This window comes from Rhinatrema bivittatum, chromosome 16 (assembly GCF_901001135.1).
Source record: "Rhinatrema bivittatum chromosome 16, aRhiBiv1.1, whole genome shotgun sequence".
In the NCBI taxonomy this organism is placed as follows: Eukaryota; Metazoa; Chordata; class Amphibia; order Gymnophiona; family Rhinatrematidae; genus Rhinatrema; species Rhinatrema bivittatum.
Window position 1 is genome coordinate 53,192,515 of NC_042630.1, and position 27,431 is coordinate 53,219,945.

A 27,431-nucleotide genomic window follows, 5' to 3' on the forward strand; every position below is an offset into this window, starting at 1 on the left:
TTACCCAGTCAAAAAAGTCAATCAGATTTGTCTGACAGGATCTTCCCCTGGTGAATCCATGCTGCCTCAGGTCCAGTAATTCTCCGGACTGTAGATAGTTCACTATTATCACTTTCAACAGTGACTCCATTACTTTTCCCACCACTGAAGTGAGGCTAACCAGTCTGTAGTTACCAGCCTCCTCTCTGTTCCCATCTTGTGAAGCGGGACCACCACCGCTCTTCTCCAATCACTCGGCACCACTCCCGTTTCTAGGGATCTATTGAACAGGTCACACAGCGGACCTGCCAGAACATCTCTGAGCTCCCTCAGTATCCTTAGATGAATCCCATCAGGTCCCATGGCCTTTGTCCACTTTCAGATTCTTTAGCTCTTCCCATATATTTTATACTGTAAAAGGGTTTTCGTCTCTTCCACTTCCCTTCCAGTTTCTTGTTGTGTAGAGATGGTCCTTCTCCAGGGTCTCTTTTGTGAACACAGAACTGAAGTATTCGTTTAATATTTCTCCATTTCTTCGTCTCTCTCCATGCATTGATCATTTCCACCTTTCAATTTCACTATACCACTATACCATACTCTCTATGTTATTCATGAATTGTTCTATACAAATATTTCTTTGTTATAGGTACTGTAAATGTATGCATACCTCTTTTGTTTCTTTTATATTCAATCCCTACCATGTATTCTGCAGACTCACTGGTACTTTGGACCCACTAGGACACAAAGATTTAGTTCAAGCTGTGTGCTTTACACGTGCCAAGTCTGCAAAAGGGATTTGAAAAGGGAATTGTGCCCACCTCATCCAGCTTGCCCATTTCTACCTCCAACTGCTCTCATTTCCCTAATATGAAAAGCTCCACACACTGTCGGCCCGGTTTTAAATGGCCCGCATGCATACAAATCAGGGGAAATGCACGTGGCCGGGCCATGCATGGGCCACATGCATTTTAGAACAGGCCCGGCCACGTACGCAATCCCTGTTATGTGCACAAGAGTCAGGCCTCAGCACACGGGTGGTCCAGGGGGCGGGGCGGGGCAGGGCTGCCATTTGCCGCTGTGCCGGTGGATTGCACGTGGGTAAGGTGCCGGCCTGCGCAACTTGCTACTGCTCCTTGGTTAATTTTAAAAAATTGCAGTACCTAGGATAGGGAGGTTACGTTAAGGGGTAAATTGGAGCAGACTGGGAGGGAACTGGGGAAGGCCGGGATGCATTGCCGCACGGCTTTTGCTAAAGTGTGCCCACCCGTGCACACGCCGCCCCCAATTTTATAACACGCGTCCATGTGTGCACGCCGGGTAGCGCATGTACATGGACATGAACGCGTTTTTTTATTTAATCTACCCCTGTTCTTTTACCCAGAGTGGGGGAAGAGTCATTTTGAAAGATGTTTTTCCACATCAGTAAACAGTTCTTTACCCATGGAAATCCCTCTAAAATCATTTAGGATAGGAATGATCTTGAAGTCTCTTTTAAGCATGACATGAGTCATTAGGACAGAAAATGTCAAGTCAATCTCTGCATGTAAATCAAATATTACGTGCATTAATACGTTTTCTGAAAGTTGCCCTTCCTGTCAGCGGGAATAAAAAACTGCACATTTCTATTGCACACTCAGCATTAACCAGTAGTGAGTGGAGGTGTTCCAGAGATAGGGTTAGAGCAGCCACTGAAATATTTGAAAAGTTTGTGGATTGTTTTAGCTGAGAAATGTACCTGCAGATAAAACAACTGCTATTTTCCATAGGCAAATTTTCATAAGAACATAAGAAAATGCCATACTGGGTCAGACCAAGGGTCCATCAAGCCCAGCATCCTGTTTCCAACAGTGGCCAATCCAGGCCATAAGAACCTGGCAAGTACCCAAAGGACATATAAAATTTTCTTTCTATATAATTTCATAAAAGCACCGATCCCAAAGCTACATAATGCTACTCAATAGCTGAAACCATCCTGCCTAATTTTACTTATTTATCTGTTTATATATCACTCTTGTTATTTCTTTAAAATTGAGTAGATTTTAAAAATGTATGCACACGCATCCATGTGCACATGCTACCCGGCGCATAACCTGCGCGCACAGAAGTACCATGGCCTTCACCAATTCCCACCCAGTCCGCTCCAATTAAGGAGTGGACTGTGAGGGAACTTCCGAACCCCCTAGCCTAAATTACCTTCCCTTTCCCTACCCTCCCCCTATCCTAAATACCCCCCAAATATTTATTTATTTAATTAACGTGTTTTGTGTACCGTCATTCGGTTTCGCCATCAGATCGGTTTACTTTGCTCGTGAAGAAAGATCTTGGTTACATGAGATATGTTATCTTACCTATTGCTCCTGCTTCTGCTGCTGTTCCGGGTGCCTCTAGCCCTGCCCCTCTCTGTCCCCGGACCACCCCGCTCTTCCCCCTGGACTGGACCACCCCTTTGGCTACCTCTGGGACTTACACGCGACCCAGGAGTTTATGTGCATGGTCGGGCCCTTTGAAAATTGGCCTGGTGCATGTAAGGCCCAGCCACGGGCATAAATCCCTGGGTTTTTACACGTGTAAGTTTTTAAAATCCAGCCCTGAGGTTTTGGGGAGTCCAAGATGGTCATGTGAGGCAGGGTGTTTTGTTTCTCTGTGATTTCCTCTTGCTTTCCTTATTATGCTTCTAAGCTCAATGAGAAGATTTGGTGTTTTGCCTGACAACCCCTCTCCCTAGGCAGCAGTTTATACCATCCTTCATGCACTGCATTTCATCACAAGCTGGGACTGGGGTCTCCATTGTGATTTTGGGCAGGGGAGCACCTGATTTGCCTGGAGAAGACACACTCAGCCCTGAGGATCCCTTATTGGCACCTGCAGAGTCCCTCGGTCTCGCCATTCCACTGCCATCAGATGCACAGAATGATGATGTTCGGGTGGTGTCTCCTTGGAGGGGACTGTAGGTAGTTTAGCATTTGAGCAGTCCGCTTTTCTATGGAGCTGCTGGAGGAAGCTGGAGGAGAGAGCTTTGCTGCCCACACATCTTCCTCACCAGTTGCCATTCATGGAGGTTCTTTGCCATCATCTGAGCCTGTACTGATGGGCGGTGCAAGGTCAGCTTTGCAAGACTTCTCCGGTGAGTTTTCTCTCTTAACTATCCAATCTGGCAGTTGTAACACTGGACGCTATCTGGGACCTAATAGTGGGCCTTCGTAGTTCTTTGAAAGACTCCAATAATAAAATTGACCTTCTTGCCAGTAAGTTTGAATCTATCAAGATAAATTGTATTTCCTAAATTGTAGCCATCCAGAAGACTGTAAATACAGAATCTACTATCAAGAATATGCAAGTTTTATTATGTCTGAGGCTAAGGACTCAATCACTTTATCCCGACATGTGGAGTTCTTGGAAAATCAAGTCAAACACTTTAATCTTAGATTTCTTAATTTTCCTAAAGCGATGGGGGAAACTTGCTTTACCTCATTAAAAAAATATTTTATGGATGTTCTTCAGTTTGACTCTGAAATGATTCTCTTAATCAACAAAGTCTTTTTCCTTCCTGCTGTGAGGCTAATGCTCAGTATTCTCAGACAGTTTCCTTTAATACTACAGATAATTTATCTACATTTCTAGAAAGTTCAGGTGTTGAGATAATTGAGCGATGGACATTGTTAGTTTTGTTTATTTCTGAACATGATATTAGTGAATGATGAGATTTTTTAGAAATTTATGCTCACTTTTCCTGGGACAAATGATTCGTATGTTTCCAGATTTTGCTTGGACTATGCGGGAAAGAAGGAAGAATTTTATTGCCTTATGTTTTGAGCTACCACTATGGGTTGTACCTTCATTTTTAGATATCCTTGTAAATGTATTATTAGAGATCATGATATCTGTTACTCTTTATTTCTTCCTGAACAATTTAGGCCCTTCTTAGATTCTAGAAGCTTGCCAACAATGTCCAATGGTCTCTAGTAGGACTACTCTTTGGATCCCTACAATAGAATGTGCTGGTTTTCTTCACATTAAGCCAGATTTCCTGAATTACTTTTTTTTATAAACTACCATATTTTTGCCACTTTCCCTTTTAGTGGTTTTCCTTTCTTTTTGGAGACAACGTATATGTTTATAATTTGCCTTTTGTGAATGGTAATATTTCCTTTTTTTGTATGGTAAATACATATTCTTCTGTTCTTTTTCTGTATGCAAACTTTGCTTTGTATATTATTTAAAAGTTTAATAAATATAAATTAAAAAAACAATATAAACTGAATGTTCCAGTATGAGAATTTGATATAATTATCAGCCAGTGCTCACTGGCATAAACATCTACATTCCACAAGCTACAGTCATGGTTGAGTACTTTCTGTCAGATGATTTAGATCATGTTTCAGCGCCACATACAAGGCAATTACTGCTGCTGAGTTCAGTCTGTAACCTCCTCTCATATTATCCTCTATGAGACCCATCAAAAGTAGTAAATGGGCTGTACAGGTGTTTTACCTGTTCTCTGTGTGCCTTCCTTCTGTGTGACGTATGCTGGTCCATCCCCTCCTCCCTGGCTTGCTTTCTATAGGGAAAAAGTCACTAAATGCATTCATATATGTCTAGACTCACTCCCCCCCCCCCCAATAGGACACAAAACAATAAAAAAAGATTGGATGCCTATCTCTGAGCTGGGTATTAGTATCTATGTTGGTTCAAAACAGAAAGTGGTCCAGTAGATGGCGCAATGGACCAAGCTCCAAGGCATGGAGTCTATTTTAACATGCTGAATATTTTTTTTCCACTCTGTGACCCATACAAATACATCACGATTGCTTTCTTGCCTTTATTTCAGTATCTCTATCCCTTTCTGTTGCATGCGTTGGTCTCAAATGGAATCGACCTCTGTGCCTCACTTTTCTTCCTTCTCTCTCCTCAAGCCTTGGGAATATGGCTGCCACCGCGTCTTCATGCCACGCTCCCCGGCGTCCCTGGATCGGCAACGGTGATGGCGTTCACCATGTATTCCTAAGGGCCTCTTAGGGTGTGCGCGTGTACGCCACCCACGTTTATATCCATGTCATGGCTGGAACTTCGGGGGCCCTCCGAGTAACATCAGCACATCCTGGTATTTAGCCTTCTCTTCATTTGCTAACAAACTGAGTTAGCAAGGATTGAAATGCCTCTGGTCTAAGCTGCTCTGCCGCTTCCTAGCTGCCAAAGGAAGCTCTCTCTGCCCTTCGGGGTAATTTTTTGCTAACCTGGGTACCCGCTCCTCGGGGCCCTTCTGCTTTATTTCAGGTACCTATCTTGGGATACCAGGTACTCGCACCTCGAGGGCCTGCTCTCCCTAACCTGGTGCCTGCCACTGAACAACTTCTACCTGCCAGGATTTCCAACGATACAGCTTCTGCCTCAGTGAGTACTACCTTCAGTCTGTCTCACCTACAGCTTGAGCGCGCTATGTCCGGGACCTGTCCTTGCTACACCTCGCTGCCTGATCACATACTCTATGTGAGATTGGTCTCCTCTGCTGAGGACCCCTGGACTACAACTGCTGAGGTCACCTTCTACCACTGCCCGCTCCCCGGGCAGTACCATCGAGCTGTACAATAAATTTTACTTCTCTGTGTCTGCGTACTGCGTACTGTGATTCCTCATGGGGATCCTCCCCATGGAAGGGGTCATCACTGCAATACTCAAGAATCCACTTCAACACCTCATAACCATAACAGATTGCTAACTCCATGGATTCGTCTCAGCTCACCGCTTTGCAGGCCATTCCAGGCCTAGCCCAGCAAATCTCAGAACAACAGAATTCACTAAACAACTTGACTGTTGCCTTTAATCAGCTATGCGCACAGATGAATACACCAACTGCTGCAGGTAAAGAAGTTATAACCGCCAGAAGTGATGGTCCAGTCTACAGTTCCTCTATCTGCTCTGACATGTTTCACGGGAGAATTTTGGAAATGTAGAGGATTTATTATCAATGTTGCATGCACTTTACTCTGCAACCTAATCATTTCCCTATAGCGTATGCCAAGACCAGTTATATCCTTTCGTATTTGGACAGAAGTGCTCTGGCTTGGGACTCACTGCTATGGGAGCGCAATGACCCTATCCTGAATGATCTTGCTGGGTTTCTTGAATTGCTTAAGTCAGTATTTGATGACCCTGCCTGGTATTCAACAGCAGGATCAACTTTGGTTCATCTGAAACAAGGTAACAAACCTTTACCTGACTTCGCCATTGAATTCAAGACGTTGGCCTCTGTATTACATTGAGACCCTAAGTGCTTGAAAGCCCTAATTTTTTGAAGACTCCTTGTTGAAATATGAACTGGTGATTCGTGAGATGCCTGAGACCTTAGCGGAACTTATGAAGTTGGCAGCAAAGATTGATCGCCAAATTCGTGACAAAGTTCAAGAGGTCAAGAGCCCCAGAAGATCAGTCCAGGGAGAGACTCATGCTAAGCGCATATCCAAGCCTCCACTCCCAGGGCTTGTTGCTGGCGAAGAAGAACCAATGCAATTGGGCCACAGTCATTTGACTTCTAAAGAGAGACAATTCCGAAAGAGGTTGGAACTATGCATATATTGTGGACAAGCTGGTCATGCTGTACAAACATGCTCTATATGTCCAGGAAACTGGCAGACCTAAGTCCTGTGGGAGGACTCTTCTTAGGTCTAACTGCACCCTCTCCTCCACTCTCTCTTCCAGTATCTCTAATCTGCGGGCCTTTGGAATATCAAACCCTTGCCTTAGTGGACTCTGGGGCAGGGAGAAATTTTATTTTAAAATGTCTAGTGGAACATTTGCGGATCCCTACCATGACCATGATGTCTCCATTACTACTGATCTCTATTAATGGAGAGCCCTTACCGGGTGAAGTAACTCTGCTTACAGAACCAGTGAGCTTGTGCACTGGTGCTCTTCATACAGAGACTATTCCTTTCTTTGTGCTAGAGAAGGCCATGCACCCTTTGGTACTTCAGCTACCATGGCTGCAGGAACACATGCCACAATTCAACTGGACCATGTTGAAAGCTTTCATGTTGGGGTCCAGATTATCATGGCAAATGCTTAATTGAAGTCTCTCCAATACTATGCATGCCTACTACCCCATTGTTGCCTGGGTTTCCGCCTCAATATGCATCTTATCAAGATGTATTCTCAAAGGAAGCTGCTGATGTGTTACCTCCACACAGATCATATGACTGCGCAATTATTTGAAGCCAAATACGGAGCTACCCAAAGGAAGGGTCTACCCCCTTTCCATAGTGGAGAAATAAGGCAATGTCAGACTACATCCAGGAAAATCTCCAGAATGGCTTCATAAGACCCTCTAAGTCTCCCGCTGGAGCAGGATTTTTCTTCATGGGAAAGAAGGATGGAACACTACGCCCGTGCATTGACTACAGAGGTCTGATTGAGATCACCATAAAGGACCGCTACCCTTTACCACTCATCTTGGAGCTATTTGATAGGCTACATGGAACCAAGATATTCTCCAAGCTTGACCTCAAAGGAGCGTATAATCTAGTTCGCATTCGCTCTGGCGATGAATGGAAGACTGCTTTCAATACCCGGGATGGACACTTTGAATACCTGGTGATGCTCTTCAGCTTATGCAATGCCCAGGCTGTCTTCCAAAACATGATGAATGACATCCTGTGTGATTTTCTCTACCAATGTGTCATTGTCTACTTAGACGACATCTTGATATTTTCCCAGGACCTGCAATCCCATCAGGAAGATGTCAAAAGAGTTCTGCAGAGACTTTGTGAGAACTGCTTGTATGCCAAATTGGCTAAATGTGAATTTTATAATCTGTACCTTTTCTAGGCTACATTGTCTCTAACAAGGGTTTCCAAATGGACCCTCAGAAGCTTGAGAGTATTAAACAATGGCCACAACCCATTGATCTAAAAGCTCTAAGATGATTTTTGGGATTTATCAATTACTACCGGGCCTTCATTAAAAATTACTCTTCATTGACTGTCCGTTAACAGCAATGACTAAGAAGGGAGCCAACACTGCTACTTGGTCTATGGAAGCTGTGACCACATTCTAGAAGTTAAAAGACGCCTTTCAAAGCAAACCCTGTCTCCGCCATCCAGACCCTACGCGACCCTTCATTGTGGAAGTTGATGCCTCTGACGTAGGCGTAGGTGCCGTGTTAAGTCAGAGCGGTGATTCAAAGATCTTGCACCCCTGTTCATTCTTTTCCCGATGTTTTCGCCAGTGGAGAAGAACTACGGCATTGGGGATAAAGAACTGTTAGCAATAAAGATGGCATTTGAAGAATGGCGCCACTGGCTCGAAGGTGCACAACATCAGATCGTTGTTTACACTGATCACAAAAATCTGGAGTACCTCCGTCATGTTCAACGCCTCAACCATATACAGGCGAGATGGTCCCTGTTCTTCCTCAGATTTGACTTTTTGCTGAAATATTACCCTGGTGACAAGAATGTCAGAGCAGACGCATTATCTCGGTCCTTCCTCTCGGAGGACGTACCTGATGAACCCCAGCATATTACTGACCCGAAGCGAGTGGTCCTCGCATCCTCACATCCAGTACCCCCAGGCAAGACCATTGTAACCCACAATTTAAGAAAAAAATTGCTAAGATGGGCTCATGATTCAAAACTGGCTGGATACCCTGGACAATGGCGAAACACTGGCCAAGATACAAAAGTACTATTGGTGCCTCACCATGAAGGAAGACACTCTAGCTTACGTAGCCTCCTGTTCTAATTGTGCCAGACAGAAACCTCAGCCCGGACATCCTTGGGGCCTGCTTCAATCCACATTGCTATGGACGTTGTGGTGACCTGCCACTTTCCAGAGTTAATACCATTTGGGTTACAGTGGATCAATTTTGAAGATGGCTCACTTTGTGGCTCTCCCTGGTTTGCCTTCAGCCATGGAACTTTCTAAGCTATTCATTAGTCACATCTTTCGCCTGCATGGCATACCTAAACATATTGTTTCTAACAGAGGAGTTCAATTCACAGCAAAATTCTGGAAAGCTTTGTGTAATAAATTTGACATCACACTTGACTTCACCTCTGCGTACCATCCTCAGTCGAATGGCCAAACTGAGAGAATGAATAGAACTCTCAAACACTTCCTCGGTGCATATGTCAGTTCACGACAGAATGACTGGGCTGAACTGTTGCCTTGGGCTGAATTTGCCATCTATTCACATCCAGCGTCATCTACTGTATCTATTCCATTTGAAGTGGTCTAAGTGGTCTACGGACAACAATATTTACCACCTTTACCACTTCCACTTCCGTGTTGTCCCAGCAGCTCAATCTACTGCCAAAGATATCCAGCAGTTCTGGAGAAGACTAAAGAGATGCTCCAAAAGCAGGACAAAGGTGTTGTGGTACCGCTTCTCGCGACCGACCCCTTACCTGGCTCCGGTCCTGGGGGGAGGCGTAGCCCGCGATGGCACCACTCCTGCTGCGGCCTAGTTTGCGGCGCTCCCATGAGGGAGATGCCGCCGGAGAATCTCACGTGCGCACAGAGGAGGCTCTTTTAAAGGGCCTCTGGGCGCGAAAGACTGGCGCCGCCTCCAGACTGACGTCAGTCGCTGAGGGGGATTTAACTCGGCGTCTGAGTCCCCTCAGGGCCTTGCAATGCGGTCGCTCCCTGAGTAATGAGTTGCAGATCCTGTCTGCCTGTTCCAGTGTTCCTGATCCTGCTTGTCTGTTCCAGTGTTCCTGATCCTGCTGGCCTGTTCCGGTGTTTTCTGATCCTGCCTGCCTGTTCCAGTGTTCCTGATCCTGCTTGCCTGTTCTGGTGTTTCTGATCCTGCCTGCCTGTTCCAGTGTTCCTGATCCTGCCCGCCTGATCCGGTATTCCTGACCCAGGTCCGTCTCATCATCTCCGACTTCTGCTGCCTGTCCTGATCCTGGTCCATCTCACGTCTCCGTCTTCTGCTGCTTGTCCTGATCCTAGTCCATCTCATCGTCTCCGACTTCTGCTGCCTGTCCTGATCCTGGTCCGTCTCATCATCTCCGACTTCTGCCACCTGCCCTGATCCTGGTCTGGTCCTGGTCTTCGCTTGCTTCTAGCCGCTCTCCTAAGTCCCAGCAGTCTGGGTCCCTACAGGGCTCCTCCTGGGGGGACCACGGGCTTCCAGGGTGAAGCCACCTAAGTCCTAGCGGCCAGGGCCTCGACAGCTCCTCTAGGGGGGTCACGGGCTTCCAGGCGAAGATACAACTCCTGCTGCGTGTGTCTGCCTCACGACCATCTCTCTCGCCGGTTGGCCCAAGGATCCACTTCTGAACCATAACAGTTTGCAAGGCCATGGATCTGGCGGACTTCGCTGGCCTTCAGGCCAACCCTGGGCTTGCCCAACGGTTAGTGCAGCAACAGCATGTCTTGGGGCACCTTGGCAGCCACAGTGGCGTGCCTGGCTACTCGAATGGACGCTGTGCCACCGGCACCCATGCAAGAACCGACACCGGCACCGGTGGTGACGTCCACGCTCCCACACAGCTTCCGGCACCTTCACGTTTCTCTGGAGATCCAAAGGCATGTCGGGGCTTTCTGAACCAGTGCTTCATGCGATTCGCCTTGCTGCCCAGTCAGTTCCCTATGGACTCCGTCAAGGTGGCGTACATCTTCTCGCTACTGGACGGTCAGGCCTTGAACTGGGCATCCCCTATGTGGGAGAAGAATGATGCCGCCTTCAGTAACCTGACTGTGTTTGTGGAAAACTTCAAGTTGGCCTTCGACGAACCTGCACATCTGACCTCTGCAACCTTTGAGTTGCTCCAGCTTCGGCAGGGAACTCGGACCCTGGCGGACTATGCGCTTGAGTTCCGCACGCTTGCGCTGGAGGTTGGATGGCGTGATGATGCCTTCTGGGGAATATTTTTGGAAGGTCTGGTAGCAAGGATAAAAGACGAGCTGGCCGCTCGGGACCTTCCCGAAGACTTCAATGCACTCATCGAGGTGGCAGGGCGCATTGATCGTCGCCTTCAGCAAAGAGCCAAGGAGGGGCATTCTCCACGGCGAATGGCTCCGCTGGCCCCGGTCTTCTCTAGACCTCTAACACCGGGTCCCTGGAGTACCAGCACTCCTCCTGAATCACCCACGGAAGAACCCATGCAACTGGGAAGAGCGTCCTTCACTCCGGAAGAGAATTGTCGCCGCCCCAATTTAGGATTGTGCCTTTATTGTGGTGGTAAAGGACACTTCCTATCACAATGTAAAGAACGGGTGGAAAACTCCCGCGCCTAGGAGCAATGGAGGAGCGTCTCCTAGACTATCTTAATGCTGCTCCTCAATGTACAGTACCTATAACCCTAAGATACCCAGGGGGGTCATTCGACACGCAGGCCCTCATTGATTCTGGGTCTGGGGGAACTTTATCACCCTTGAACTCGTGCGTCAGCTCCAGCTCCTCACGCAACCCCGGGAGCCTCCCCTATGGGTTACATCTATTCAAGGCACTCCTCTGCCTGCAGCATCTCAACTACCCCAGCTCCTCTCACACTCCAGACTGGATTACTGCATACTGAAGAGATTTTGTTCCTGATCCTGGAGAGGGCCATACACCCGGTGGTCCTCGGGCTACCCTGGCTCCAGCAACACTCTCCCGTGATCCGATGGGACGATTTGCAGATCGCCCAATGGAGTCCCCATTGTTTCCAGTCCTGTATCAAACTGTGTATGGTCCAACAAGTTCCCTTGGCTCACACTGGGAACTTACTCCCGACCCAGTATGCGGATTTTGCTGATGTTTTTTTCTAAGGAGAAGACGGAACTCTTGCCCCAACATCACCCCTTTGATTGTGCTATAGAACTGCTGCCCGGGACGACTCCACTCCGGGGAAGGGTGTACCCTCTGTCTCAACCCGAAACTCAGGCGATGTCGGAATACATCACCGAGAACCTCGCCAAGGGATTCATCCGCCCATCGAAGTCACCCGCGGGTGTGGGATTCTTCTTTGTAGCCAAAAAGGACGGGTCCTTGAGGCCATGTATTGATTATCATGGGCTAAACACCATCAACAAGAAAAACCCGTTATCCGTTACCACTGATTCCTGAGCTGTTGGACAAACTCCAGGGAGCACGAGTATTTACCAAGTTGGATTTGAGGGGTGCATACAACCTGGTTCGAATCCGTCCCGGGGACGAGTGGAAGACCACTTTCAACACCTGGGATGAGCACTATGAGTACTTGGTCATGCCTTTCTGGTTGTGTAACGCCCCCGCCGTGTTCCAACACCTGATGAACGAGATACTCCGTGAACTATTGTATTCCTGCGTAATTGTATACCTGGACGACGTCCTCATTTACTCTCAGGATTTGACCTCCCACCGGCGACATGTCCGGCAAGTACTCCAAATTCTTCGAGACCACCATCTGTATGCAAAACTCAAGAAGTGCCTTTTTGAACAAGAGTCACTGCCGTTTTTGGGATATGTTATCTCTGCAACGGGATTTTATATGGACCCGGAAAAGGTATCTGCAATCAAGAAATGGCACCGGCCGGTGGGCCTAAAAGCATTGCAGCGCTTCTTAGGCTTCGCGAATTTCTACAGGCACTTCATACCTCAGTACTCCCAGCTGGTAGCGCCTTTATTTATTTAACAGCTTTTAATATACCGGTGTTCGTTGCGAGCACATCGCGCCGGTTTACAATAAAACTTGAGAAAGGATGAGAATTACAAAAAACAGGGTTGTGGGGGCTGGAGCAGGAGCGAAAAAAGGGGGGGGGGGAAGAGAGAGGGGGGAAGGAAAAGGAGGAGAGGATAGCAGCCGAGAAAAAGGTAAGAGGAACGTAACATTACTCACACGGTGACTAATGTAGGATAGAACAGTGAAAACTTATAACATGTATGGTGTAGAAGGTTATATAAGTAACTTATTTACAGCAATTATGACAAGTTAAGGGGTAACTTGCTTAGTATTTGAAAACAGGTTGTACATTTTGATAAGAATTCACAATCTTACAGTTTACACAGTCTTACAGTTTATGGAGGAGAAAGGTGTCAGGGGGCGGAAGCGGGTGTGGGAAAGGTATGGAAGGGTGTGGGGGGGAAGGGGGGTAAGGGGGGTGTGGGGGGGTAGGGTGTGAGGGGAGTGTGAGGTAGTGTCTGGGGGGGTTTCAGGGGTTGGCTACGAGGGGTAGGTTTCGGGGTAGGCCTGCCTGAAGAGCCAGGTTTTGATGCCTTTTTTGAAATTGTGTAGTGAGGGTTCAAGACGGAGGTGTGTGGGGAGGGAGTTCCAGAGGGCTGGGCCTGCAATGGTGAATGCTCTTTCTCTGGTGGTGGAGAGGCGGGCTGTTTTGAGGGGGGGGGGTGTGGAGGGTGCCTGTGGAGGTGGATCTGGTGTGGCGGGTAGAGAGATGGAAGTGGGGCATTTCCTTGAGCCAGGATGAGTTGTCTTTATAGAGGGAGTTGTGGAGAATGGTTAGGGTTTTGTATTGTGAGCGGAATTGGATGGGCAGCCAGTGTAGGTCTATTAGGATGGGTGTAATGTGATCTCTTTTGCATGTGTTAGTGAGTATGCGAGCCATGGCGTTCTGAAGGGTTTGTAGTGGCTTGATAGTGGAGAAAGGGAGGCCTAGTAGCAGGGTGTTGCAGTAGTCCACTTTGGAGAAGATTGTGGACTGTAGGACTAATCTGAAGTCTTGAGTGTGAAGTAAAGGCTTGAGCTTTTTAAGGATCTGGAGTTTGTAGAAGCCTGATTTAAAGGAGGGATTTGATGTGAGGTTTGAAGTTGAGGTGTTGGTCAAGAGTGACATCCCAAGTCTCTAACGGAGGGGGGCAGAGTAAGGGGGGGATGTTGGGGTGCAGTGGCGTGGAGGAGGAGTCTTGTTCGGGTTGTTTGGATATATAGAGTAATTCGGTCTTGGTTGCGTTAAGGGCAGGTGGAGGTTGGTTAGTAGGGAGTTGATGGAGGCAAGGCAGGGATTCCCAGAAAAGGATGGTTTTCGTTGAGTGTTTTCTGAATGGGTATGAGTATTTGGACATCGTCAGCGTATAAGAAGAAGTCCAGACCTAGGTTTGAGAGTAAGTGGCAGAGGGGGAGGAGGTATATATTGAAGAGGGTGGAGGATAGGAAGATCCCTGGGGTACGCCTTGTCTGAGGGGAACGTGACAGGATTCAAAATTATCTAGTTTTATAAGGTATTCCCTGTTCGTGAGGTAGGAGGTGAGCCAGTCTAGTGCTGTGTCGGCAATGCCGCACTAACTAGGAAGGGAGCGGACGCCCGAGCCTGGTCCATTGAGGCCTGTAAGGCTTTCGACGAGTTAAATGAGGCCTTCCTACTGGACAACCTGCTTGCGCCACCAGGACCCACTACGGCCTTTCTTTGTCGAGTGGACGCCTCCAGTGTAGCCTTGGGAGCGGTCCTTTCCCAGAGCTCCGTACTGGGCATCTCCTACCATGCTCCTATTTCCAAAAAATTCACTCCAGCGAAAACAAACTATGGAATAGGAGATAAAGGAGCTGCTAGCAATCAAAATAGCTTTTGAAGAGTGGAGGCAGTGGCTGGAGGGGGCCAGTCATCCGATCACTGTCTATACCGACCATAAAAAATTTGGAATTCCTTAGTCAGGCCCAACGACTCAACCCCAGACAGGCTGCTGGTCCTTATTCTTCAGTCGATTAGACTTCGTACTCAAATACCGCCCAGCATCGAAAAACATTTGCGCAGATGCCTTGTCCCGCAACGCCATCCTGGAGGAAAAGGAAGATCCTCCACAATATATCATCGACCCAGCCAAAATCAACTTAGCCAGCACCACTGACTCCACGCAGGGGAGAGTGGTTGTCCCCCGAAGAGACCGAAGAAGAGTTCTAGAGTGGGCCCATGACTCCTCACAGAGGCCACGCCTGGCAGGGCAGAGAGGAGGACTCTTGACCTCCTGAACTGCTATTACCTGGTGGCCCAAAGTGCGGCAAGATGTACGACTGTACGTAGAGTCATGCCCAGTATGTGCCAGACAAAGCCAATCAGCGGTCGGCTGTGGGGTCTCTTACAGCCGCTACCTATACCCACAGAGCCGTGGACCCACATCGCAACGGACTTCGTGGTTGGACCTACTCCCCTCGGAGGGTAAACACCATGATCTGGATCACCCGTTGACCGTGTCTCTAAAATGGTCCATCTAGTACCTTTGCCCAAACTCCCGTCTGCGCCTGAGCTGGCCCTTCTGTTCACCCAACACATCCTTCGGGCTCACGGCCTCCCACAGAGCATAGTGTCCGACCAGGGCCCGCAATTCACAGCTCGGTATTGGCGGGCTCTCTGCAAAAAGTTTGGGGTACAGCTAAACTTGTCCACAGCGTTTCACCCACAAAGTAACGGGCAGACCAAGAGAATGAATCGCTCCCTCAAGACTTTCCTCCGCAGCTTCATCTCCGAGAAGAGAGACAATTGGGTCTCTCTCCTCCCTTGGGCCGAATTTGCTTATAATAACCATACCCACTCGGTTACCGGACAATCACCCTTCCAGACGGTTTCCGGTTGTCACCTCAGGCCGCCAGTGCCAGTTCCTGTTACCGTCCCCTCGCCAGCGGCACAGACATCAGCTCTCCAACTCCATTGACTTTGGAGAGTTATCCAGCAACAGCTCTCAACAGCCGCTGATAAAGCGCGAAGAGTCACGAATCGACACCGACGTCCGGCACCAGTTTTATTTATTTATTTATTTAACATTTTTTTATATACCGATGTTCTGGTAACAATGTTACTAATCACTTGCCCGGCACCAAAGTCTGGTTGAGCACCAAGAATCTCCACCTTCCCGCACTGTCTCGAAAGTTGGCATCCAGATACTGTGGTCCCTTCCAAGTGGCAGAACGGATAGGCTTAGTGTCCTATGGACTCCGTCTCCCTTCCTCTTTACGCATCCACAACATATTTCACGTATCTCTGCTGAAGCCAGTGGTACTCTCTCGCTTCCATCACCCAACACCAGATGCGGCATCGCCCTCCATGACCGAAGAGCCTACTTATCAAGTACGGGAAGTACTGGACGTTCGTTTCCACAACCGCCGTTGGGAATATCTTCTGGCTTGGGAAGGGTGCGGACCCGAAGAGGACACTTGGGAGCCCGCTCGAAATATACTTGACAAATCCTTGCTGGTCCAATTTCATCACGATAACCCCGGGAAACCTGGACCCCTGCGGAGGGGGCGTAAAAGGGGGGTACTGTTGTGGTACCGGTCACGAGGAGAGCGACCGACCCCTTACCTGGCTCCGGTCCCGGGGGGCAGCGTGGCCTGCGATGGCGCTGCTCCTGCTGCGGCCTAGTTCGCGGCGCTCCCATGAGGGAGACGCCGCCGGAGAATCTCGGCCCCACCCCTAGGGCTCGCACGCGCGCAGAGGAGGCTCTTTTAAAGGGCCTCTGGCGCGAAAAACCGGCGCCATCTCCAGACTGACGTCAGACGCCGAGGGGGATTTAACTTGGCGTCTGAGTCCCCTCAGGGCCTTGCAACACGGTCGCTCCCTGAGTAATGAGTTGCAGATCCTGCCTGCCTGTTCCAGTGTTCCTGATCCTGCTTGTCTGTTCCAGTGTTCCTGATCCTGCCTGCCTGTTCCAGTGTTCCTGATCCTGCTGGCCTGTTCCGGTGTTTCTGATCCTGCCTGCCTGTTCCAGTGTTCCTGATCTTGCCCGCCTGATCCGGTATTCCTGACACAGGTCCATCTCATCGTCTCCGACTTCTGCAACCTGTCCTGATCCTGGTCCATCTCACCGTTTCCGACTTCTGCTGCCTGTCCTGATCCTGGTCCGTCTCATCGTCTCCGACTTCTGCTGCCTGTCCTGATCCTGGTCCATCTCATCGTCTCTGACTTCTGCCGCCTGCCCTGATCCTGGTCTGGTCCTGGTCTTCGCTTGCTTCTAGCCACTCTCCTGTCCCAGAGGTCCGGGTCCCTACAGGCTCCTCCTGGGGGGACCATGGGCTTCCAGGGCGAAGACACCTAGCGGCCTGGGCCTCGACAGCTCCTCTGGGGGGTCACGGGCTTCCAGGTGAAGATACGACTCCAGCTGCGTGTGTCTGCCTCCCGACCGTCTCTCTTGCCGGTCGGCCCAAGGATCCACTTCCGGACCATAACACAAAGAGCAAAGAAAGGCTGTGATGCTCACTGAAGAAAGGCTCCTGAATTCCAGCCTGGAGATACTGTCTGGCTGTCTACTAAACATCTGAGAAATAAGCTTCCATCTGCTCAATTTGCTTCATGCTTTGTCAGACCCTTTCCTATCCTCCAATGGTTGGGCTCACTCACCTATAGTCTGACACTCCCTCCAGTTATGAAGATTCATAATGCATTCCATGTTTTGCTTCTGAAGCCGCTTGTTCTTAGTGAGTTTTCCTCCAAGACTCCTGAATCTACCTCTGTTGATGCAGAAGAAGACATCAAATACAGGTTTGATGCCATCTTTGACGTAAAAGAGAGAGGCAGAATTTGGGAATACCTCCTGTCATGGGAGGGATACGAACCAGAAGAGAACTCTTAGGGAACCATTGGCTAATATCATGGACAAAGAGATGCTTCATCAATTTCATCGATCGCATCCTCAAAAACCTAGACCAGGTAGGGGGTATGGAGGGGGCCCTTTGAAGGGGGTACTGTTGCGTCCATCGGTCTCAGACGGCTTCGACCTCTGTGCCTCACCTTTCTTCCTTCTCTCTCCTCAAGCTTTGGGAAGATGACTGCCACCTCATCTTCTTGCCACTCTCCCCGGCTTCCCGGATTGGCAAGGGTGTCGACATTCGCCATGTTTTCCTAAGGGCCTCCTAGGGTGGTGCATGCGCATGCCACCCCCGTCTATATCCACGTTGTGTTGGGAACCTAAGGGGGCGTCCCCTCTGATGAAATCAGCACATCCTGGTATTTAGCCTGCACTTCATTTGCTAACAAACTGAGTTAGCAAGGATTGGAATGCCTCCGGTCTAAGCTGCTCTGCCACTTCCTAGCTGCCACAGGAAGTTCTCTCTGCCCTTCTGTGTAATTCTTCGCTAACCTGGGTACCCACTGCTCAGGGGCTCTTCTGCTTTATTTCAGGTACCTATCTTGGATACCGGGTACTCACTCCTTGAGGGCCTGCTCTCCCTAGCCTGGTGCCTGCCACTGAAACTTCTACCTGCCAGGATTTCCAACGATACAGCTTCTGCCTCAGTGAGTACTACCTTCAGTCTGTCTCACCTACAGCTTGAGCGCTCTACATCTGGGACCTGTCCCTGCTACACCGCACTGCCTGATCACGTACTCTATGTGAGATTGGTCTCCTCTGCTGAGGACCCCTGGACTACAACTGCTGCGATCACCTTCCACCGTTCCCCGCTCCCCGGGCAATACCATCGAGCTGTACAATAAATTTTACTTCTCTGTGTCTGCGCATATAGAGTCTAGCCTGGTACTGCGGTTCCTCACTGGCTCCTCCCAGTGGTCATCACTACAATACCCAAGAATCCACTTCAACACCTCATAACCATAACACCTTCTTAGTTGAAAAGGGTTCTCACTAAAAATATATTTTGAAAAAAAATATGTATTGCAGATTTTAGGATCCCCAACAGGCAAAGCTGAAAATCTTGAAAGTCATCATTTAATCAGGTTTCAATGCAAGGCACATCAGGAAAAACAACAAAACGTTTTTCCACCAAATCTGTACCTCATGTGCTCCATTGAAAACTTACAATAACCACTCCCTATTTCTTGACTTTTGTGGTATAGATTATTCATATTCCCCTCTGTGATCTCTTTCCACATACTCTCCTCATCAATGTGGCCATTTTATAATTTGCACAAACATATGCGTGCATGCTATAACTTGGCTACGTGCACGTGTGCCCAATTTAGGTAGGTGAGCAGCCAGCTGTGTAAATCCCAATTCTACCACAGGAGTGAGAAAAATGTAAAAGGGGCACATGTCCATGCCATTACTATTTTCACCAGTTTGTCCACAAGTTCACCCAGTCAAAAGCAGGGTTCTTCAACCCCTTGGTTTGATAGCCTGCACTTTACCCTGTTACCCCAGACCCTTTAAACCCCTCAGAAATGGCTCATTTGATTCTTATTTAAACTTACACCACCTCCATAGCAGAAGTAAAATGACATGGCACAGGACCTGGGTGCATATATATTTACAAGCTTATCTCTTGGGCACACCCTGACACTCTCATTCCCCTCCCAGACCATGAGATGTGTGCACAGCGAGAGATCCCCACACATCTTAGTGGCTTGTAAAATTCAAAGGGCACTCACAAGGCTGATTTATGCATATATCTCCCAATTTTGATGAGTGCCAGGCTTTTAAAGTTCACCTTTTATTTTGTTTGTTTCACAATCGTACTATACATGTAAGGAAATCCAAGTTCAAATTCAAAACAGGAACATTTCAAAGAATTTGGAAGTTGTGGAATCTGGGGAAGTCCTCAAGTAAATGTTGAAACCGTCTGACTGATAAGAAATGAGTTTGCCAATTTGTTTGTATCTTCTCTGAATGTGAGTACTGATGAACCCATGAATCATTCAAACCTATTTGTATTCCAGAGTGGTTTTGCTGATTCAAAGAGTCCATATTAATTACTGGGGAAAGTTCACTGAACAAATTTGATGACCCTTGAAATATTTTGCTGCTTTAAGAAAAACACTTTGGGAATTTTTTGAAAAGTGGATGCATGCTTGGTTCATACCTGTGTAATATTTGGTCCCCATGTGATTGCACTCACATTGATGAAGAATTGCTGACCTGAGGAGCAGATGGATTATATTTTCCTACTTGATTATTCCAAATAGTTCCATTAGGGAAGATCAGAAAGTTAACAATATCAAATTGATCTTGCAGTTTCCCCTCATCATCAAAGATAATCTCATCTCCCGATGAAGTTCTGAATTGAAGATTTTTCATGTAATGGTTTATCTTAAAAAGGAAACAACATAGATATGAAGCTGAATATTATGTGAAAGTTAATTATGGATTAATGTTCTGAGAGTTTCGGCACCTAACTTTGTGGGTCATTTATCAAAATGCGGTAAGGCGTTAATGCATGCGATCGCACCATATCATATGGTGCGATGCAAATTCAGAAAATAGGAGGAGTTAGGGGCAGAGAGTGGGCTGGGTTAGACTGTCTGCAAAGAGCTATCACACAGCCATAATGCTGATTTTAACAACACCTCTTTGAATTGCGTTAGGCTGTGTGATGTAAGGTTTCATCACCATTTGCAATGTCTCCTGTAAGACCTATTTCAGGTGAATTGAAGGGTCCAGGGGAGAGAGAGAGAGAGAGAGGAGCAAGAGAGAGACAGAGAGACTGGCCATAATGTAATGGCCCATAGGTAGGTATTTGTATCCCTATGGTAGGCCCACCTAGTAACTCGAATGTAGGGGGTTAGGGGCCACTTTGACATTCTACATGACACCTACGAACAGAACAGTGGTCTCTTGTGAAGATTTGCTGGCCTTCGGAGTGAGGAAACTCACTCCAAGATGAGATTTGGGCAATGTTCTCTCAACCTAGCTTGATGTTACCCAGGTAGAGAGTCCACCTCGTATTACTAGGTGGGCCTACCATAGGGATACAAATACCTACCTATGGGAATGACATTATGGCCAGGTGTTCTCTCTCTCTCTCTCTCTATTCCCTCCAGTGGTTGAATACAGGAAATACAACAGGTCTGGCACTTATCACAGAATCTGAAAAATGGTATCACAATTTGCGCTAACTTAGCTCTTCGCACAGGTAATTAGCGATAAATGCTATATTAGCATAAAACACACCCCTTTTGCTGTCGCATGCGGTACTTACAGCATTTTGATAAATCCAGGCCTTTGTGAGTTAAGCATCTAAATTGGCCTCTTTAAAAAGTGACTGGGGCTGAGACCTTAAACAGATTCCTAAAGAGTAGATGATATTGGTGTGGACTCATGATAGAAAAAATGGACTTACCACTGATATTCAGAGCAAGGTGCCTAACCTAAGCATGACAACTGATTAATATGAATACTTTTCTACACAGATTTAATTAGTACAGATAGATCAGAGAGGTTCCAGGGCCATTCCAGGGTGGGTCAAAATTGGCCAGATAGCATAGCTGACTGACAATGATATTCAGGATTATCCAGGTAAGTTATGTAGGAAAGTGTGATCATGCCAAACAGAAGTCCCATAGTTATTTGGATACCTTGAACTTTACCCAGGTATATTCAGCAGAATGAATAACTGACTGCACATTTCTGACTATTCAAATAAAGTTGTCCTTATAACTTTACACGGACAACTTATCCACTTACCAGAACACTGAATATAGAACTCCTTAGTGTATAGGAGCCTATATACAGTCTAATTTTAGCCAAAATCTTAGGAATCTAAATTCATTTGAAAATCATCTCAAAATTAGACAGACCAACAATCAGATGCACTCAAAAGACTCACTCAAGAACACAGACAAATGACTAAAGGATGGGTAACAGCAAGGGAGAAACAAGAAGCACAAGACAACACTCAAAAATCACAAAGCAACAAGAACAATAGCGACCACTCCTACACCAGGAAAACTTCTAACACCTAGTCCAGAGCTCTCCTAACACTACCCTGCAATAAAAAATGGCCCTGGATGAGGCTGGCTTTTATTACCATGGAAAGAGGAGTATCTAAGAAAACCTTATTTCCTTTTTGACACACTACCAGAACCCTTATCCACTCTGTCATCTCCTCCCACTTAGCCTATTGCAAACTGCTCCTCACAGGTCTCCTAGCGAGCCATCTATCCCTGCTACATTATATCCTAAATTCAGTTGCATGAAAGTAACTACATCCACATAATCCTTCTTCTGAAGTTACTGCAGTGACTCCCTATCCGTTGCTGCACACAGTTCAAGCTCCTCTTTCTCACTTACAAGTAACTTCTCTCTGCAGCACCTCACTACCTCACCTTCTAATCTCTCTCCATACCCCTCCTTGAGCTCTCCGCTCATCAGAAAGTCAATCCTATCTGTGTCCTTCTCCTCTACAGCCAATTCCCAACTCTGCGCTTTCCAACTGGCTGTGCCGTGTGCTTGGAATGGACTTCCTGAACTGGTGCATCATCCTTCCTTTCTCACCTTGTTTAAATCACAACCTTATTAAGGCTGCTTTTAAACCTTAGGCCTTATTATCTGCTTTTACCTCAATAACTAACTTTTTTCTTTCTTAATAATTGTACTACTTTATGAACACTCCTAGTCTCTTGCCCTGTATGTTTGCTTCTTAGATTGTAAGCTCTATGGAGAAGGGATTGTGTTTTTGTGTTTTGTTTGAACAGTGCCGCATACATTGTGTAGTGCTATAGAAATATTAAGTAGTAGCAGTAGTAATAGATGGACATCTGTGCACCACTAATCACACCTTAAGTCATCTTAGCACACTTCTCTCATCCAATAAGGAACAATGCAGCATTTCTTCTACTAGCACCAAGTTTTACAGCCATGTTTATAACAGAAACATAGAAACATAGAAACATAGAAACATAGAAATGACGGCAGAAGAAGACCAAACGTCCCATCAAGTCTGCCCAGCAAGCTTCACACATTTTTTTTCTCATACTTATCTGTTTCTCTTAACTCTTTGGTTCTATTTCCCTTCCACCCCCACCATTAATGTAGAGAGCAGTGATGGTGCTGCATCCAAGTGAAATATCAAGCTTGATTAGTTAGGGGTAGTAACCGCCGCAATAAGCAAGCTATACCCTTGCTTATTTGTTTTACCCAGACTATGTTATTCAGCCCTTATTGTTTGTTTTTCTTCTCCCTTGCCGTTGAAGCAGAGAGCTATGCTGGATATGCGTGAAGTATCAGTTTTTCTTCTCCCCTGCCGTTGAAGCAGAGAGCTATGCTGGATATGCATGAAGTATCAGTTTTTCTTCTCCCCTGCCGTTGAAGCAGAAAGCTATGCTGGATATGCGTGAAGTATCAGTTTTTCTTCTCCCCTGCCGGTGAAGCAGAGAGCTATGCTGGATATGCGTGAAGTATCAGTTTTTCTTCTCCCCTGCCGGTGAAGCAGAGAGCTATGCTGGATATGCGTGAAGTATCAGTTTTTCTTCTCCCCTGCCGGTGAAGCAGAGAGCTATGCTGGATATGCGTGAAGTATCAGGCTTATTTGGTTTGGGGTAGTAACCGCTGTAACAAGCCAGCTACTCCCTGCTTTGTGAGTGCAAATCCTTTTTTCCACATTTCCTCTTGCCGTTGAAGCTTAGAGCGATGTTGGAGTCACAGTAAACCATGTGTATGTTTATTAGGGATGTGAATCGTTTTTGAACGATTAAAATAGGGGCCGATGAGTAAAGATGGCCGGCACCATCTTTAAAGATGGTGTCAGCCATCCAGTGCTCCTACCATGTGACAGGGGCCGGCCAATGGCACGGATACCCTGTCACATGGTAAGGGCAAAGGGGCATCTGCACCATTTTTTTAGAACAGCTGATGCCTGGGAACGGGAAAATCTTTCCCCGAAGCCCCCCTGGATCTCTCCCCAAGACCCCCCTGGACCACCAGGTAATTTTAAAAGGTTTTGGGGGGGTCGATTTAAAGGGTCGGGTGGGGTTTTTTTTAGCGGCGCAGGCCTCCCTAAAAAAAAAATTAGCGATTGTGAATTGGGAATCGGAACGATTCCAATTCACATATCTTAACGATCAGATTTCCCCCCCCCCCCCCAGCCGAATCTGATCGTTAAGACGATCTGGCACACGATTCACATCTCTAATGTTTATTGAATAAGGGTATTATCTCCAGGCAGTAGCCATCATTCTGGCGAGCCACCCATTCTTCATTGACGGCCTCTTGACTTTATGGATCCACAGTGTTTATCCCACACCCCTTTGAAGTCCTTCACAGTTCTGGTCTTCACCACTTCCTCCGGAAGGGCATTCCAGGCATCTACCACCCTCTCCGTGAAGAAATAACTTCCTGACATTGGTTCTGAGTCTTGCTTTTAATGCTGGCATTGGCATGCTGTTACGATTTACCACAGATTTTCAACACTGGCTTGATCTGCATCACATGGGGGCCGCAGGTTCTAAACACATTCATTATTAAAAATTGGTTTTTAAAATGTGGTGCCATTTCTGCTACAGTTTTTATTATATTGATCCCAAAGAGCACAAAGACATAAAAACCTATACAGAAACATGAGAGGAGCAAGGGGAACCAACAAAAGTTTTATAAATAGGCCAAGATAGTGAAGGCAGCACCAAAAGTGCCATGAATATCTCAAAGGAACCACAAAGCAGCAGAATGGTACCTGGTCATAGTTTTTATCCAATGCACTATGGGACAGTGAAATAGCAAAGTAATAGTGGCAGGCTTAGACAAGTCCTTAGCAAAGTAATAGTGGCGGGCTTAGACAAGTACTTAGCAAAGTAATAGTAGTGGGCTTAGACAAGTCCTAAAACTGGAAAAGAGAAAGGGTGGTTGAAGAAACTTGATTTCTTTTCCTTTTTTCACATTTTATTTTAGGGACAAAAACACCACTATATAACCAAGAAAGAAGCAGGGCTGGCAGCTAAGTCAGGATTTAGAGGGATGCAACAAAACAGTAAAGTGGAGAACAAGAAAGGAAATAGGGTGGATGGAGAAATTTATTTTTTTTTCCTTTTTAACATTTATATTTTGGGGACAACGCAAACCCGTATATTAAAGAAACAAGTGGAGTCAGAGAACTAGGCTGGTATCAAATCAACAAGCAACACAGAAGCATGAAAACCCCCAAGGTAGAACAGGGGCATGGTAGTTAGACAGAGTGGAATCAAGACCAGCAAGGAGGAACATCAAAGATATGGCAGCCAGACAGAGTGGTAGCATCACTTGAAGGTGGTACATAAGAGATAGGGCAGCTACGTAGAATGGCAACAAGACACCCAGGGTGGTATATCAGGGCTATGGCAGTGAGACCACCTTTTTGGTACATTAGGGTCATGGTGGTAGAGTGGCAGGAAGACCCTAAGGATATACAACTGGGGCATGGCAGCTAGGTAGAGTGGCAGCAAGATAAGAACATATAAACATAAGAATTGCCACCGATGATCTATCAAGCCCAATATTCTGTTTCCAAGAGTGGCCAATCCAGGTCACTGGATTGGTAAGATCCCAAGCAGAAGATAGATCCCATTTTGCTAACTCCCAGAGATAAATAGTGACTTTCCTCAAGTCTATCTGGTTAAAAACTGCTTATGGATTTCTTCTCCAGGAACTTGCCCAAAACATTTTTATGCTCTCTGCCTTTACCGCATCCTCCAACAATGGATTTCAGTGCTTAATTACATAATATAGTGACATAGTAATGGTGACAGCAGATAAAGACCAAATGGTCCATCCTATCTGTCAGCTGTGCCATAATTTGTCAAATGCTTTCTGAAAATCCAAATACACTGTATCTACTGGGTCACTGTTATCAATAAAATATAGCAGATTGGTGAGGCAAGACTTTCCTTGTATAAATCCATGCTGGTCGAGTCTGATTAAATCATGTCTTTCTATATGTTCTATGGGGGTCCGGGAGCGACCTCCTGCACTCCGGCTGTCGGATGCCAGTACTCAAAATGGTGCCGATCGCCTTTGCCCTCATTATGTCACAGGGACCGACGTCCCTGTGAGATAGTGAGGGAAAAGGCGATCGGGACAGGGACCGACATCCCTGTGACATAGTGAGGGCAAAGGCGATCGGCGCCATTTTGAGTACTGGCATCCGACAGCCGGCGTGCAGGAGGTCGCTCCCGGACCCCCGCTGGACTTTTGGCAAGTCTTGTGGGGGTCAGGAGGGTCCCCCAAGACTTGCCAAAAGTCCCTGGGGGTCCAGCGGGGGTCCAGGAGCGATCTCCTTCACTTGGGCCATCGGCTGCCAGTAAGCAAAATGGCGCCGATCGCCTTTGCCCTCACTATGTCACAGGGGCCGACCGTCGGTCCCTGTGACATAGTGAGGGCAAAGGTGCCATTTTGAAACCAGTCCAGCACCGAGGGTATGAGTGCAGGGGATGGATCCCGGATCCCCCGCTAGACCACCAGGTACATGTAAAAGGTTTTGGGGGGTGGGGGAAGCAAAGGGGTCATTTGTAAAGGGTCGGGGTGGGGTTTTTTTATCGGGCCATCGGCGCCATTTTTATTAATGGCAGCAGACAGCCTGAGAGCGGGAGATCACTCCCGGGACTCCCAGTAGATCACCAGGTATTTCTAAAAGGTTTTGGGGGGGGTTTGGGAGGGTGGGGGAAGGTAAGGGATTAGTTTTAAAGGGTCTGGGTGGGTTTAGGAGGAGTTTTGGTGTGCTGGTTTTCCCGCCCTCCCCCCAAATAACTCCCGTTAGTGAACACTAACCCCATTAACGATTTTTAATGATAAATCGGGGGAATTTCTATTGTTTCGCACACTTTAACGATTTTTGACGATTTAAAAAAATCTGACGATTTTTTTAAATCGTCAAAAAACGATTCACATCCCTACAAATTAGTCAATTTCATTGAAATTGCCTAATTTGTTCCAAACGAATGCACATCCCTAGTTTGCATAACTAGAGGGAACATAATTAGTGATGAAATTGAACACGTATAACCACCAGGATTTTCTATGACCATTTCGACACCCATTCAGTACATAGACCCTGACTCAATGAAGGGCTCAGTTGCTGACTAGGCTGTTTTGCTTGATCTGCACTGTTCTTTTTAATGATGTTTTTTCAATGATTTTTCTCACCAATTTAGGATAAGCAACTCAGAGATATATAGTTGTGTTTATCAATCAGATATGATTTTTCTTGTAGACCATATCATGAATAAGAAATGACTGTCAAATTTGTTGATCCTAAGATGCAAATATTTCTTCACAACACATATCTGTGTCAGGGTGTGTGGATTAAAGGCTGGATTCTGAAATTTCACCATTATTGATAAGATAAATTCCTATTTTAAATGCATACTAAAGTTGTCCGAGAAAAAAATATAGTGGTTGATGAACTCATTGATGGACACAGACTGATGATTATATATAAGGCAAATGAAGGTGTTTTACTGTCAATGTCTAGTATGAAGATCTTCAATTGAAAGTTCTTTTAATTGTATGCAAGATTCTTGATATTGACACTGGAAGATACTGGTTACGTATGACATGTTTAAAATCCATCACTTTTGAATTCAGCTACTGTTACGATTCCTCCCGTGGCCGGAGCTGCAGGAGGCCTCTCAACTCTTTTTTCTTCTTGCTTCCATGCGACCCAGAGGTTGCTGATGTGGTCTTCACATGGCAGGCCATGCTGCCGTGCTCCGCAGTGGGTCATCCACTGCCGTTATTTCACCCTTGCGGCCTGGTATCGCCGCCGATGTTTTCCCTGCATTGGCAGGGCCACCATGGGATCTCCGAGCGGCTGGAGCCGCCCTCAGTCTCCTCTTTGTGGCAGGAGCCGCCTCTGGTGTATCGGAGCCTGCTCTGCAGTCTGCTCCTCTTCGGCATATTTCTCGCGGTGTGG

General features: G+C 46.9%; 1 long non-coding RNA gene and 1 pseudogene across 2 annotated transcripts in view; one reads left to right on the top strand and one right to left on the bottom strand.

Annotated features, from left to right (window-relative positions):
- Positions 1–27,431, top strand: part of LOC115078704 — a 92,218-nt gene that overhangs the window by 60,995 nt on the left and 3,792 nt on the right. The gene's annotated exons all lie outside the window — the stretch shown is intronic.
- Positions 1–27,431, bottom strand: part of LOC115078703 — a 59,607-nt pseudogene that overhangs the window by 17,270 nt on the left and 14,906 nt on the right.